The 14,451-nt window shown below is 38.2% G+C and overlaps 1 protein-coding gene across 11 annotated transcripts in view; it reads right to left on the bottom strand.

Annotated features, from left to right (window-relative positions):
- HNRNPC (heterogeneous nuclear ribonucleoprotein C) overlaps positions 1 to 10,469 on the bottom strand; it is a 50,798-nt gene extending 40,329 nt beyond the window's left edge. For 2 of the 11 annotated variants that reach the window (XM_088797079.1, XM_088797086.1), the window contains exons 1-2: positions 10,316 to 10,469; positions 5,451 to 5,476 (exon numbers count right to left, since the gene is read on the bottom strand). The gene's annotated coding sequence lies outside the window, so the exon portion shown is untranslated. Of the gene's footprint in view, positions 1 to 5,450; positions 5,477 to 5,802; positions 5,964 to 9,648; positions 9,695 to 10,315 lie in introns of all 11 variants that reach the window. The other 9 variants (XM_088797076.1, XM_088797081.1, XM_088797078.1 and 6 more) reach the window with 7 other exon arrangements.
- Between the last annotated feature and the right edge of the window lie 3,982 nt (positions 10,470 to 14,451).

The raw sequence follows: 14,451 nt of genomic DNA, 5'->3' as shown, positions 1-14,451 counted from the left end.
TGCACTGTTGTGGCTGCCTTGATGTCCTGAATCACTGACTTTGGGAAGAGCGAGAAATAGCAGTGTCAGATCTGGCGAATAAGGACACACCGTAATGTTTTTGACAGAAATTACCACATACCAGAAGCGAAGTCTAACACGGTGGAAGATGATTTACAGCACTTTAAAAAACATCTCAACCGTAGCTCATACCCAACTGACTGCACCGAACAAGCTGAAATTTGACAGTTACTAAAGTTTGACATGTGTTCCAAGTTTTGTATTCAAGATTTCTCCTTTTCCATTGGATGGCACTCGGCAGCAGCATTCACCATAGCAATCACAATGGAAAGGCTGTGTCACCACTTCTGGTACAGTGATTTCTGTCAAATAAAAACATTATGGCGTGTCCTCATCCACCAGATCTGGCACTGTGCGACTTCCGGCTCTTCCACAGTCAGAATGATTCAAGTATCGAGGCAGGCGCAACAGTGCAACTAAAGACACTCACAAAAGAGGACTTCCAGAACTGCTTCAGAAAATGGCAAGAACAATGGCGTGTGCTCTAAGCGAGAGTATTTTGAGGGGTCTTAATGGCAATGTGTCTTTTACTGTAATAATTTTATCACATCGTGTATTAGTAAAGGAGAGGGGCATAACAGATCACATAGAGTGTCTTGTAAGTAACAGTGAAAATTTTGACTTTAATGCTGAAATAGGCAGTTTTGGGTGAGTTTCAAGCAGAAACTCAGGCAATACAATTTTCAAGCTTTACATCTTTTTTTTTTTTTAATTGGGGAAGGGGCACAGGACCTTACTGGGGAACTGTGTATTTCCTGGGCTTTTTCCAAGTCAAGTGTTCCTTTCAATCTTAGTTGTGGAGGGTGCAGCTCAGCTCCAGGTCATTGCCACTGTTAGTTGCAGGAGGCACAGCCCACCATGCCTGCGGGAGTCATCCCTTATGGGAGTCGAACTGGTAAACTTGTGGTTGAGAGTCCGCGCTCCAACCAACTGAGCCATCTGGGAGCTCAGCGGCAGCTCAGCTCAAGGTGCGTGTTCAATCTTAGTTGCAGGAGTCGAGGAGTCAAACGGGCAACCTTGTGGTTGAGAGCCCACTGGCCCACGTGGGAATCGAAGCTGCAGCCTTCGGAGTTCGGAGCACGGAGCTCCAACCACCTGAGCCATCAGGCCGGCCCAAGCATTACTTTTTAACAGGAGCTACCACACACTAATGGGGAGCGGCTAAAGAAATCTATTGCAATAATGCATGAGACGATGGTGGCTTGAAACTGGAACAAGTTATGGCAGTTTGAGTGGTGCATTCTTGTTTTATTTCAAAGGAAAAATTGACAACATTTTCTACAAGGCCAAAGGTGAGGTATGAGAGAAAAAAAGTGTTGGCTAACCAATGTCTGGCCTAAATGACATGAAAACTGGAGTTTCATGAACTGAAATGGGCAACATTGCAAAAGAACTTGGTCTGAGGGAAGAACAGCAGGAATCCCAGTTTTGGACTTTAATGTGTTTACTTCCTTAAAAGAATGCTGTCACATCCAAAGATTCTATAAAATTATACCACAAAGCTATATACAACTACCTAATTTATTACCTTGGACACCTAATTTATTACCTGCATGTCATTTACGGTGTTGTGAATTAAACAAACATATTAACAATATTTAGTATAAAACACTTTAAAATATATTTTTAAAAACCCAAAGTCCAAAGCAGTTTCTTCTTGGTACTTTAACCAAATAATTAAAGTTCTGTTTTACTGAATACTACACGTCAAGTATAGTCAGTCTAGTATAATTAAGAGTTGAAATCTGCATGCATGCTTAACAGCCTGCATTGGAATCCATGGTCCACCACTTATTAGGTATGTCTAACTTTAGGCAAATTATTTAAATTCTGTGCTTCAATATTCACATCTCCAAAATGTGAATATTATTTACAAGGTTATGTATGATGATTAAACAAGTTAACAGAAGAACTTTAACAATGAACACATGGTAAAGTGTCCAGATTATTACATCCAAATGGAATTTCATGTTCTTCATTTTTCCTATCAAATAGGAAAGTGATTATACTATACCAGACCCAACAGGGGTGTTAGAGAAATAACCAGTAATTTCCTAAAGCCTGACAAACCTGTCCTCTTCAAACTAATTACCGCTGCTCACTAAGACACATAAAAAACTCCTTTGAGGGCAGCCGGTTAGCTCAGTTGGTTAGAGCGCAGTGCTCTTAACAAGCTTGCTGGTTCGATCCCCACATGGGCCACTGTGAGCTGCACCCTTCATGACTAGATTGAAACTAGTACTTGACTTGGAGCTGATGGGTCCTGGAAAAACACACTTAAATAAAAGTTAAAAAAAAAACACACTTGAAAAACCAGGGCAAGTACCCTCAAGCCCAGGATTACTACTTTTTCCCCAGAGATTAACAGATAATGGCCTACCCTCATAGGTCTTCTAATTTATTGTCCTACTTGAACTTAGTCCTCATTACTAACATTCCCCACAAAACAGCCAGAAGGAAATTCCAGAGAAAGCAATGAGATCTCATTCTCCAAAATCCTTCAACAGATAATCTAGATCTTAAACATGGCCCTACAAGGACACATTATTAGGCTTGGTACTTGCCTACCTTTCAAATTTTGTTTCTCCTATGTATTCGTAATGACTCTTCTGCAGTAGATAGTATTTCTTGCTCGAAGGCCTAGTTTTTCTCATTATCTGCTTTCAGATATGGCAATCCATTTACAGATCTCAATTTCAACATCAGTCTCCTTCACTAGCTGCACTTGCCCTTTCATATTCTAATTTGGTTCCCTTATTATCATTTTATCCTGCCTGTTCTTTTACTTCAGGAACATAGATTGTTACAGTGCTAATTGTTCTTTATCCCCTCAATGGTCTATAATACCCAAGAGGGCAGGGGACAGTATATTTTGTTTATCCCTATATGCCCAAGTCTAATGGTGATTTTCCGAATAAGCACTCAAATGTTTAACAAATACCTCTATTTGAATGTTCCACGAGCACCTCAAAAATTAATACTTAATTTTTCCTACTCTCAAACCTAACCCTTTGTTTACCCATCATCTATCCTCATCCCAGAAGCTAGAAACCTAGGGGTCATGCCAAGTCCCTCTCTTAATCACATCACAAATTTAAGTCCTCCTAAATTTATCCCCTCCTCTCTAATCCCAATACCAGTGCTTTTGACCAGCTCAGGTCGTATTTTTCCTTGTATTTTAATATCTTCGATATTTATCACCTACTTCCAATCTCATTCTCCTCTAACCCTAGTATTCCACACCATCAGAATGACATTTCTAAGGAAAATTTGATGTCACTCCAGGTTATGATCTTTCAACAGCTCACCACTGGTTTCTGGATAACATACAAACTCCTTGGCATGGCATTAAAATTTTTAAAATCTGGCCTTACCTCTCTAAGGTTCAGTTCCCCTTCTCTTAGAAGCATTTCCTGACCTCTGAAGAGTCAATTAGGTACCCATTCTTGCAGGTTCCGTGCTTACCTCTAATCGCATCACATAAGCTCATCCGTCTCCCCCCAAGAGGCTGAGTCCCTGAAGAACTGTATTTTTGTTTCCCCCAAACCAGAACATGACCCATACAATGAATTTGTAGAATTAGCAAGTAAGAAATAAATTAAACTCAACCTCTAGTGAACAGCAGCCACACAATGACGGCAACAAAGTAGAAATAGCTGTCACAGAATAGAGCACATCAGTAAAACTTGGTCCAATAAAAGAAAAATTTCCATTCCTCTTCCAGATAACCTAAGGACATTTTACTTAACTTTTTCCCATTGTGTTTTCCTCGGAGGCTGCCTGCAGTTTCACTTGAACTAGATTTTACCATTTCAGTAAGAGTAAAGGAAGGGGTCAAGTAAGTCATTTACCCTAGCACCATAGCACTGAATATGCCTTTAAAAATCATTCTACTTTTTGCCCCAGCTCAAAATCTATTAAAGCAATTCTAAATCAATTTGTCAAAATTTTCAGCAAAATACAAGTTGCAAAATTCTTAACTCTGACTATCCACATCCTTATTATCCCTGCATTACTATTGTGCTTAGAGTAGATTCACTTTCGTTTACCACCTTTGGAAACAGACTGGATTCTCCAATATATAGCTGGGCCACAAGTCATTGAAAAAGCAGTCCACCCTAGATCTTCCCTGATGTGCATACAAAGATTAAGAGGATTTCCCTGCTTTGAGGTTAAAAAGGCTACCTATCCTTTTCTTTTTAAAAACCTTCCAGTGAAATAGTATTTTAATATTACAGCAAGCTTCTTGTGGTATGATTCATGTTAAATATCAATGATAAAAATAGTCTAAATAAAATACAACCCAAAATTGTTGTCACTAACCCAAGGAAGACTACTCCAAATGACATTTTTTTTTTACTAATTTGCAATAGTAATCACTAAGAAAAAGGACCACCTTGTTGCTTGCTAGTCATTAAAACAAACCATTTTCAAGTACTGTATATGTAACCTTCAGCTGTTTTCAATTATCAAAAATTCCCAGGCAGCCCAAGTTAATTAGGCATAATTCCATTAGTTTACAACAACAAAAAATGAAGTGGTCTCCCTTGGTAAATATCTCTTGAGATACACAGGAAGGATTAACCCTCACATTTCCAGAAGCTATCACCTATATCTCATCAACTAAACTTTAACTGGTGTATTTCCTAGTCTTTGCAATGAAACTAGTGGACCTCACACCTCTTACCATCACCCAGGAAGGGTGTGCATCTGTTCCGAAGGCCCCCCTGGCTCCAGGTCATCCTGGCTGCCGCTGCTCCAGGCTGGGCATCCATGTTGCTGCAGCTTGTGGTTTGTGAGGGGTAGTGTACAGGAAAAGCAGGATGGGATTTCAAGGGAAACAGGAGAAAGATGGCTTTCTGGGAAAATGCCACCACCATCATAGGTGTTAAGTAGTACCACACACATTTTATTGCAGCACAGTTTAAAAATTTAACAAATGAAAGATTAAAAATAAAAAAAAAACAAAAATAAAAAAATTAAAAATACAGACGTCCAGAGATGCTCTAAAACAGTTAAGTTAAAGATCAGGAAAAATAAGGTCACAGACTTAACAGCCAGTAAAATTCTTTCGAGCGTGGGGAAGGGGATGAGGGCAAGGGTGGGGTTGGGAGAGAAAAGGTTTATGTGATCAATCCACTTAAAAATGCTAATGCCTTCACTTTCTCTCCCAAGATGCAAAACTTCAAAGTCAATTAGGAGGCCGGAGAAATTCTTATGAACATTCAGAAAAACTCCATTTTAATCCGGTTAAAAATCATCAGTGTCATTATTATCATCATCATCACCATCATAAGTATAATAATAAATAATAGTAACTAGTAACAACAATAAAAAGGAAATCAGCGGAAAGTCAGGAAAAATGTAAAAAAAAAATTGGAATAACTTACTGTAGCTGAAGATCAAAAAAATCTCACTGTAAAAAAACAAAAATAAAAATAGCCCAGATTAGAAAAACGGGAGGTGCAAAAATGTCAAGTCAGTAAAGTTCATTTCTTTTCTCTTTCCAAAAGCAGTTTCCACAAAAACCGCAAGGGTAAAGTTCTCAGTAGCAGATAAGCAAAGCCCTTTCCACATCATCAATCAATCTTAAAAATACACGAGGAAGTAGAGAGGTCAGTTTATGAGAGGCTAAAAGGCTCCTCCTCCTCAACCCAACTGCTGCAGAAAAAAATAGAAATAGAAATTTTAAAAATTACAACTTAAATCCAAGTCCCGTTTTTGAAAACAAAAAAAAAACACCTGTAAATTTGCTGTAGTGCACACCAAGTTGCATTATGTTTAAAATGTCTTTATAAAATCAGTTTTGGAATGGGAATGTGTGTGTTCTGGAAGGGTGGGGAAGGGAGGTTAAAAATCAAAGCTGAGCTCCAGTGAGTAGGGATGGGGTTCGCCTTGCTGCCCTGTGAAAGGAGAAGGGACAGATTGAGTCAGAGTTCCTCAGAAATGTTGTGCCATAAACCCCCAAGACAGAAACATCTGTCCATTGCATCTAACACATTTTGGTAAATCATAACATTCCACTGGGATGGGGAGAGCCTCTACAGAATCATTTCTACCAGTGACTTTCTTCACAATTCTTCAACATCAGTAGATAACTAATATCTAAGTTCAAACATTCATCTTGATAACCAGCAGTTTGGGCAAGGAAAATATAGAAAAACCAGGCCAACAGAGATAAAGAAGTGAGCAAATGTGAAATATCAAGATTATGAAGGTAAACGAATTCATGGGTTTTTAAATTTTTAAGTCCATGTAGTTTTTCCTGTAATACAGACTGAAGAATGGTCTACCATGAAGGTACAAAATAGAAATGGTTATCTATTCTCAAAGCCAGACTGATAAAAGTATAGGACCTAATAGGTTCTACAGTAAATGGGAAATGATGCTTTAAATAAGGAGCCCATTATTCCACTCATTGACAGAATGAAAAACCACAGATGAAGGAAAAAAGATATGGTTACTGACTATTCAATGCCATAAAACAGGTAAAAAATTATGGTCCTTAAGAAATTTGTGGTCCCACTATTTATAAACTAGTGTATGTAGCTAATTCCAAGATACGAATTCTAAGAATTGGATACATAATATCAAAAACATACAACAGACTGACTGCCTCATCAGTAACAACATTTGCAATTGGACTGTACCTAGGTGTTTGAGCAAGTAAGAATGAACTGGTTGCATTCACATTTCAATATTTAGCCATGAGGTTTGATTCTCATCTCCAGATGTCTGTAAATGAAAACATTTTATGCTGAGTTTTTTTTAAGAGTGTTCCATGAATCAATTATGTATGAACACTACAGCAACAGAACAGGTACTATAACTTAAATTTTAACTGCAAATATTTAAAATGTAGACCAGTTTAGAAATGAAATGTTACTCTTACACTTGGATTGGTATGTTAAATTGTACAAAATGTACAGCCTATAGAAAAAATTGTAGAAAATGTCAATTCTTCTGAATGTTATCTCCTTCGAGTCAGTGTTTGGTGAAAAAGTTTTGGTGAGTACAGTAATGGTGAAACATTCAATTTTCTTTCTTGCAGTGACAGCCTGAACCTGGTACTTAAAATTTTCAGGATATGTTAAGTAACTTTGACTCATCTACAAATTCTTTGCACATGTCACACAAGACATAAGCTTTAAAGAGAAGTGGTTAACATGAAAAACACTTACATCTTTAAGTCAAGAAGGTATCTCCCAAGATGTTATATAAATTGATGCACTATCACTCATAAAAAAGACCAAACTACTTTAGCACATAATTCTAATGCTTTGTAATTAAGAGTATACCTACATCATACTGCCAATCCTCTGGGAGGTTTGAATCCCTTCTTCTAAAAGGGTATTCTCAAAGGGAGGTCTGCCAACAAGCATCACTGACACTTACTGGAAATACAAACTCTCAGGGCCCACCCCAGACTGACTTAATGAGAAACTCTGGTGGAGACCCTAGCCATGTTTTAACCAGCCCTCTTGCTGATTCTGATGTCAGCTCATGTTTAAGAACTGTGAAAAGTTTAATGAGGAACCTCTATCCCCTAGTTAAGATCAAGTCTTTATAAACAAAGTGCCTCATCCTTCCAGTGTACTGAGAGCAGGTTTGAGCACCAAGGCTTCATATGTGTTCCTTACACTATATAAAATCAATCCAAGAAAATTATAACCTATAATAGTAAGCACACCAAGATAATTTTTAAAACCCTATAGTATCCTTTTCCTTTATAAACCCCAAATTTCCTGCATCTAAGAGAACATGTGCAGTTATGCTGCATCTAATAGTTCTGGATCTCAACAGTCAATAATTCTCTAGTAAATCTAACCATGTACAAAACCATTATTTTCCCTAATCCCAATGAGAATGAATATGCGCAAATAATGCTCCCCAAAGACAACTACTAATAAAATTATTTGACTGAAACACTGACTAAAGGCAGTTAACATTAATAATATACAAAAATGGCCTTTAATAGTAAAACTTTCTGTACACTTTCCAGACTTCTGGCAACAAATGAGTTATAGAAATCAAATTAAAACAAAAATCTAAGCCCCTTTATAAGTATAAAACTGAAATCCAGGAAGTTTAACTGATTTGCCTGACACAGCCAATAATAATGGGGAGAATAAAATCCAGTTCTCTTTAACTGCTAAATCAAGATTACTTCAACTGTTACACTCGCCAGTCAACATCTTACATTCACCACTTAAAATAATCTTTAAGATTAGAATAACTAGCTATTTTGGAGTTTATTCCTTGCTTGTTTCTAACAGCAATTCCATCTAAAACAAGGTCAACATGCTACGCGAAACCCTCTAGAGACCTAATTACAAATATAAGCTGTTTCAATTCTCTACAGAAGGAATAGCAAACACCACCAAACATTCGCCAATGCATGAGCATGGGAAACAGAAATGTCAGAAGACCTGCAAATTAGTCATCCTGTTTAAACCTTTCCTCTCTAGCCAACACGTTGCTAATGCCTACTTATTTGAAAACATATCTTGTCACCCCAATAAACTTTAATTAAAAAAAAAGTAAAAAAAATACATCTGGAATTGTTTCAGATATTAATTCCGTGGCCAAATTATTCCTGCTGGATTAACTCAAAGAAACTGTTACCTTGGTACATGCTGATCCCAAGCAACCCAGATTTCTAACACCTCAAGGCAAAGAAAAGTGCCCTTCAATTAATCTCACCTCAATAAATTGTTCTTAAATATTAATTCCTGACGTTTATCTTTATTTGCCAACAATATTTTCATTAGGTAGGTGATTTCCTAAATTAACCAATCACTGCCCTTATCTCTTTTCTAACAGTTCTGCAGTGACAAACTTTAGTTTTAAGCCCATGTATATTAATACGTGTTTAGACTTAAAAAAAAAAAAAAAAGCAATTCTTTTGATCCCTATTACATACATTTTCAATTATCTACATGGTGAGGAATCAACAGATGTCTAGCTATCTAGAATAAGAGTGCTTTCACTTCCTTTCAGATAGGATTCCTAAAGGATGATTCTACCCTGCAATATTGGTTTACACTGGGCTTAGTAAGTTTTTGTGAAATTAACACATTATAAAAATTAATATCAACTAAATCTTAAAAGAGGATTTAAGAAAAGCAATTTTTTGGATAAGGGAATATAATACTACTTAGAAATCTATGTATAATTTTTATAACCTTATCAAAAGTTTTTAGTCAGTTTCAAGACCTAGTAAATAGTGGGCACTATAACACTTACTTAATAAGAAGTATGTAGGTATACACTTTTGCCAGTTTAGACGGTCTGGAAAATTAATGTCAGTATATCCTGAAAATTATCTTAAGACGTTATAATAAATGCATTTCCCCTAATTAAATATTTTTTCCCAAGTGCAGTTGGGAATTTCCAGTTACTGCTAGTGCTTGCTGTAATTAGTAATTAGGTTCCCGTAAAGATTCAAATATAGTACTTTTAGTGCCTAGTATTCCAATAGCTAGCTAAAACCACTTGACTTACTAGTTCCACTACTGATTTAGTATGACCCTGGCCACCAACACTCTTATGCCTGAGTTTCTGTCTGAGAAAGATAGTAATACCTACCTCAAGCAAAGTTCCACTAACTTATATATTTCAAGTGATTTGTAACCTGCAGATAAAAAGTAAGCCAGCTTTAATTACTGTTAATATGTAAATGAAATTACAATCTTTTAAAAAACAGAATTGAAAAGTACTTCGAGGTCCATCATTTTCTCAGAGAAGATAAAAAGTAATCAGTAAAATACGAAATCTATTGTTATAGCTATTATTTTTATGCCCTGCGGTACGCTCCAGAATTTAGAGGCTTGCGGTACTATTACATCTACTTGGTAACCGTTCCCCATCCCCCGCCCAATTTTTAAATTTCATAGGAGGCATCAGCACTACATTAACTTCAACTATACTGAGCATCTCGATCTTCCCTTTCATTATCTCTTCGAGTCCTCACGGTCGTAGAAAATGAAAGGAAAGCAGCCGTTAGCATAGAAAGAGAACGAAAAAGAAAAGCCATTTTTCCCTGACGATCGTGGCCTAGAGCACACCAGGTTAAATCTACGGAAGGGCTGAGGCCTATAAAACTCGCTCCCGCGTAAGATCTAATCCCCCAATGCAAAACAGAATAAATGGGGGCCTGGTTACTCTACCGAGGAGAGAGCCCTCCACTTCTCTACCACCCCCTCGCGATCTCCGAGGAACCCAGCCATCCCCTCCTTCCGCCTTCTCCACTTACCCGAAGGGGGAAGGGAGAAGGGATTCGATTCTGAATCTCCTACTCCCGGGTTGTACGTGAAGAAGCCGACTGCTCCTCGAGGTCGGCAACGCGGTCGCAACCACTCAACCTTCGTCTCTTCACAAAATGGCCCCCGAGTCTCCTCTGCCGCCGAGGCGAAGGCCTATCCCCGCCCCATTCCTGACAATCTTCCTATTGGCTGTGATTTTTCTCGCTTCCGCTTCTAATTAGACAGTTCTACCGCTCTTCACAATTTTGCCCAATAACAATCAGTAGTGGGTTAGACTAAGCAAAAGAATTTCCGCATGCGTGAAAGAAACTAGTTTGTAATTGGTTACTTTTCCTGTCATTTATCGCCTGAGACATGCTTATTGGCCACCGTACCTGACGAAGCGCTGGGTAGAAACTCTCCTTTGTATCGCGCACAGCTTCACATCCGGGTACCCAGGAGGTCTGATTGGCGGCCGGTGTATCCTATCTCTGCTCCTTAGAGTGCTTTCTAGAAGGACCGCCCATATCTCTGAATTACCGTTGCGCGGGGGCAGGGAGGGATTGAGGGATTTTGGTCGGTAGGGGGCTCAGGTTCTGCTCTAGCCCCGGGCCTAGGATAAAGGAGATGGGCCAAATCCTCCCTTGTGCAGTATGGATAAAGGGCTTAGAGCGGCAAGGGAACAGTGAAGATTATCATGTGTGGAAAACTAACCTGCCCTGCAGTTTTTCCAACCTTAGATCCCATCTCAGTTCCAAAAAAGAATGTCAGTCAGCTACCTCCTGGACAACTTTTCTTAGCTTATCAAGGTTTTCTTCAGACAACCCATATCTCATCCAAACCAACTTTCGACTATTGCTCTTCACTACAAAAAGTAAAGGAAGTCTAAAATGCAGGCCTGAAAGACCCATCCTTTGACGCCAAGTAATCGCACTAACATACACGTGCCAATCAAATTTGCCTACCCATCTGTCACCCCTCCCCACCCCCAATCTGGTCCCTAAATTCCCCTTATCCTGAAATAGTTCTTCTTGAACCTATTCACTCAGGTCATTTCCTGCCAATCCTTCTGATTATATTAATATTATAGCAGCCAGGCATGCAATGGAATAGGACAAGCTATACTAAGAATGAGGGAAATTTCTCTGTGCTGTTAGGGAAAACAAGGTACAGAACACTATCTAGATAAAATGATTCTATATATACATTTTAAGGGACCTATGTATATATGAGTGTAGTTTTATGCATTAGTTTTGAATTTGTTCGAAATTCTAGAGAAATTCACAAGGAAGCTAGCAGTTACCTGTCAAATGACAAAACTAAGATAATTTAGTAATGAGTTTAATGTCCTTTATTCAAGGGAAAACAATCCGTGGGTTGGGGGAGTACAGTGCCTCACAAGCAGTGGAGCACTCTTCTTGAGGGATTTCGGGCAAGAGCAATTTTTATAGTGTTAGAAATGGCAAAGTGGGAAACAGCATGATTGTCCGGAGTTGATTATCTGACCTTATTTAGAAAGATCAAGGAACAAGGAAGTAAATGTAGAGCCCAGAGTTGGCCTGGTGTTTGGTGATTGGATTACTGGATATACTGCATTTCTGGTCAAGAGGAGCTTTTATAGGAACACAAAAGTTCAGTTTGCAGGTGACACCCCAGCAGGAGCGGCTCCATCTTCAGCCTAGAAATTTATTTCAACATACCTTTGGAAGTGAATCTTTTACCTTATTGACACTGAGAAGGAAAATATCTGCAAAAAGAACTCTGTGGTTAACTGGGCCCAAATTGATAATTAAAGTCTAACAGCTGTTTGTTTACAGAGAGCTGCTCATGCACCGCTGTATTTCAGGGAAAAGCCAAAGACTGGGCTCCTAATCTACCTGCACTGTGTTCCTGCCAGCTGAGTAGACCCTTATGAAGAAGCTCCTGGTATTCTATTTGGACCAATGAGACTGAGACCTTTCCCGTCCAGTAGGAGCTACGAAGTTTTACCCTTATTTTCATCTTTACAAACTAATCAGAGCACGTCCATATTGGGCAATCAAAATGGGCAATTCCAACCAATCAAGACAGTGCTATTTGGACCAATCAAACTATTCAGATTTGGAGTCCTCATTTACACAGAAATGGACCAATCAGAGACCAGAGGCAGGAACTTCTGTATAAGCCATCCTCCTTTTGGCCTCAGTGAAGTCCACTTTCAGCTGCTTTTTCCCTGTTTGGGCTGTAACATCAGAGCTGTAACACTTGAGCTGCTTCACTTCAATAAAGTCTCCCTTCATCGAACCCCATTTGGGGGATTTCTGTTGTCATTGAATTTGTGGCAATGAACTTCAGTTGACAATCTTTTTCAATAGAGTGCCTTTCGATACTGTTTGGATTTCTTGCCATATGCATGTATGTATTGCTTTAGGCTAATTTAAAAAGCAAAAACGAAAAACATGTAAGAAAAAATTATACTAAAGTGTTAATGGTAGTTCTGTCCTGGTGGGACATGTGGTCTTTTTTCCTTCCTTATGCTTTTCTATATTTTCTAAATTGTCAATATTGAAAAAGTAATCAAAGGGAAAACATCTTCCATGTGCTTACAGCTCAGCTCAATTGCCACACTGCAGTTTATTTAAAACTCCCTTATAGCACTGTGGTTAATTTTACACTCATCACTTCTCCCTTCCTGGATGTTATGTTTTTTGATGGCAGAGATTAATTTCTCTCAGTATTCCCCCTTGCTTGCTACATATCACAGGGTTTTAAACAGAGAGTGTCATTTATATTAAGATAATCATAATTTTTATTTATGGGGAAATTGCTATTTTCTCAGGACAAACAGGTAGACTGTCTTTTAATATATATTTTATATAGCACTTACTCAAAGGGACCCAGAGGCTGTAAGGCTTGGTTGACATGTGGTTCATGTAATTCTTGGTTTAAGTAAACTACCATAAACACTAAAATGTTTTATTATTCATTGTTCTCATATAATAAGAAGTCTATAAAATGTTCATGAAAACTACTTATTTTCATTTTACCAGAAATCAGTTTTGCTGTGTGAGCTTTGTCATGACCTACTTATTTATGTTTTCAAGAATTCACCCTTATGTTAATTGAGATGGAAATAGAGGAGCCAAGAAGAATTAACAAGTCCCTCCATCAAGTAAGTTAGAATTTACTAAGTATGACAAAACCAGTGCAAAAATAACGTAATACAAATCAGAATGCTAAGTAGCATATTGATGACAAACATTCATAACTATCTGGTTTTAAGATCTGTAAACCTAGGTGGATGAGATGGAGAGTTGGAAGTTCCCTTGATCTCTTTTGTGTACTCTACACTCTCTTACATATCTCAAGTTCAATGCCTCTATTCTATTGGGTGGCTGTATATAGGTAGAAAGAAAGCCATGAGCCAGACTCCAGTAAGGGAAGGGGAATGAGAGGACAGGTAGGAAAACAGAAAAGCAGTAACTCCTTACCTTAGGCTAAAGAGAAAATAAAGCAAAACTGAACTTTTGTCTTTATTCCAGAAGTAATTCTCTTTGAAGAAGGCTTTATGTGACTTGGAGATATTACTGGAATAAAGTATCACCTACAACCTTCCCTCCTCCCAATTCCAAGCCACCTGTTAAGAAGATGGGGAAGAAAGGAAAAGCAGTAGCAGCTGTGAAATGCCTCGTTTACTTTTTACCTGTATTAGCTGAATAGTCTCCTCAATGTCTATCACGCTACATAACCTCCGTCCGTCTACCTAGTTATCTATCTTATTCCATTCAACAAGTCAAATAGGATTTTACAATTTTTATTGCCTCTCTCTCTCTCTCTCTCTCTCTGCATCCTCCATCATCCAACATGTCATAAGCATCTTCCACTGAAGCATGCGAAGGTGGCCTCTAATAAGTCCAGACAAAGCACTTATTTAAAACTTCACAGAGCTCTCTAATTTACCCAACACTACTTTATACTTTTTTGCACTAATTTGGAGACCTTTCTGATTATTTGCAATGTATCTTCTACAGACAACCATGTTCTGCTTGGAAAAATAACAAGATAAAGGTATCATTTTCTGCTTTCAAGACCCCTTATTCTTTTACTGCAGCCTATTTCTCTAACATTGAGTCTTTCCCCAAGCTGATCTTGCAAACTGCTGTCATGG

This window comes from Rhinolophus sinicus, chromosome 3, assembly GCF_057876585.1.
Source record: "Rhinolophus sinicus isolate RSI-liver-muscle chromosome 3, RSI-T2T, whole genome shotgun sequence".
Classification (NCBI taxonomy): Eukaryota; Metazoa; Chordata; class Mammalia; order Chiroptera; family Rhinolophidae; genus Rhinolophus; species Rhinolophus sinicus.
The sequence above is the reverse complement of the archived record's forward strand: the minus strand, read 5'-3'. Positions and strand labels throughout refer to the sequence as shown.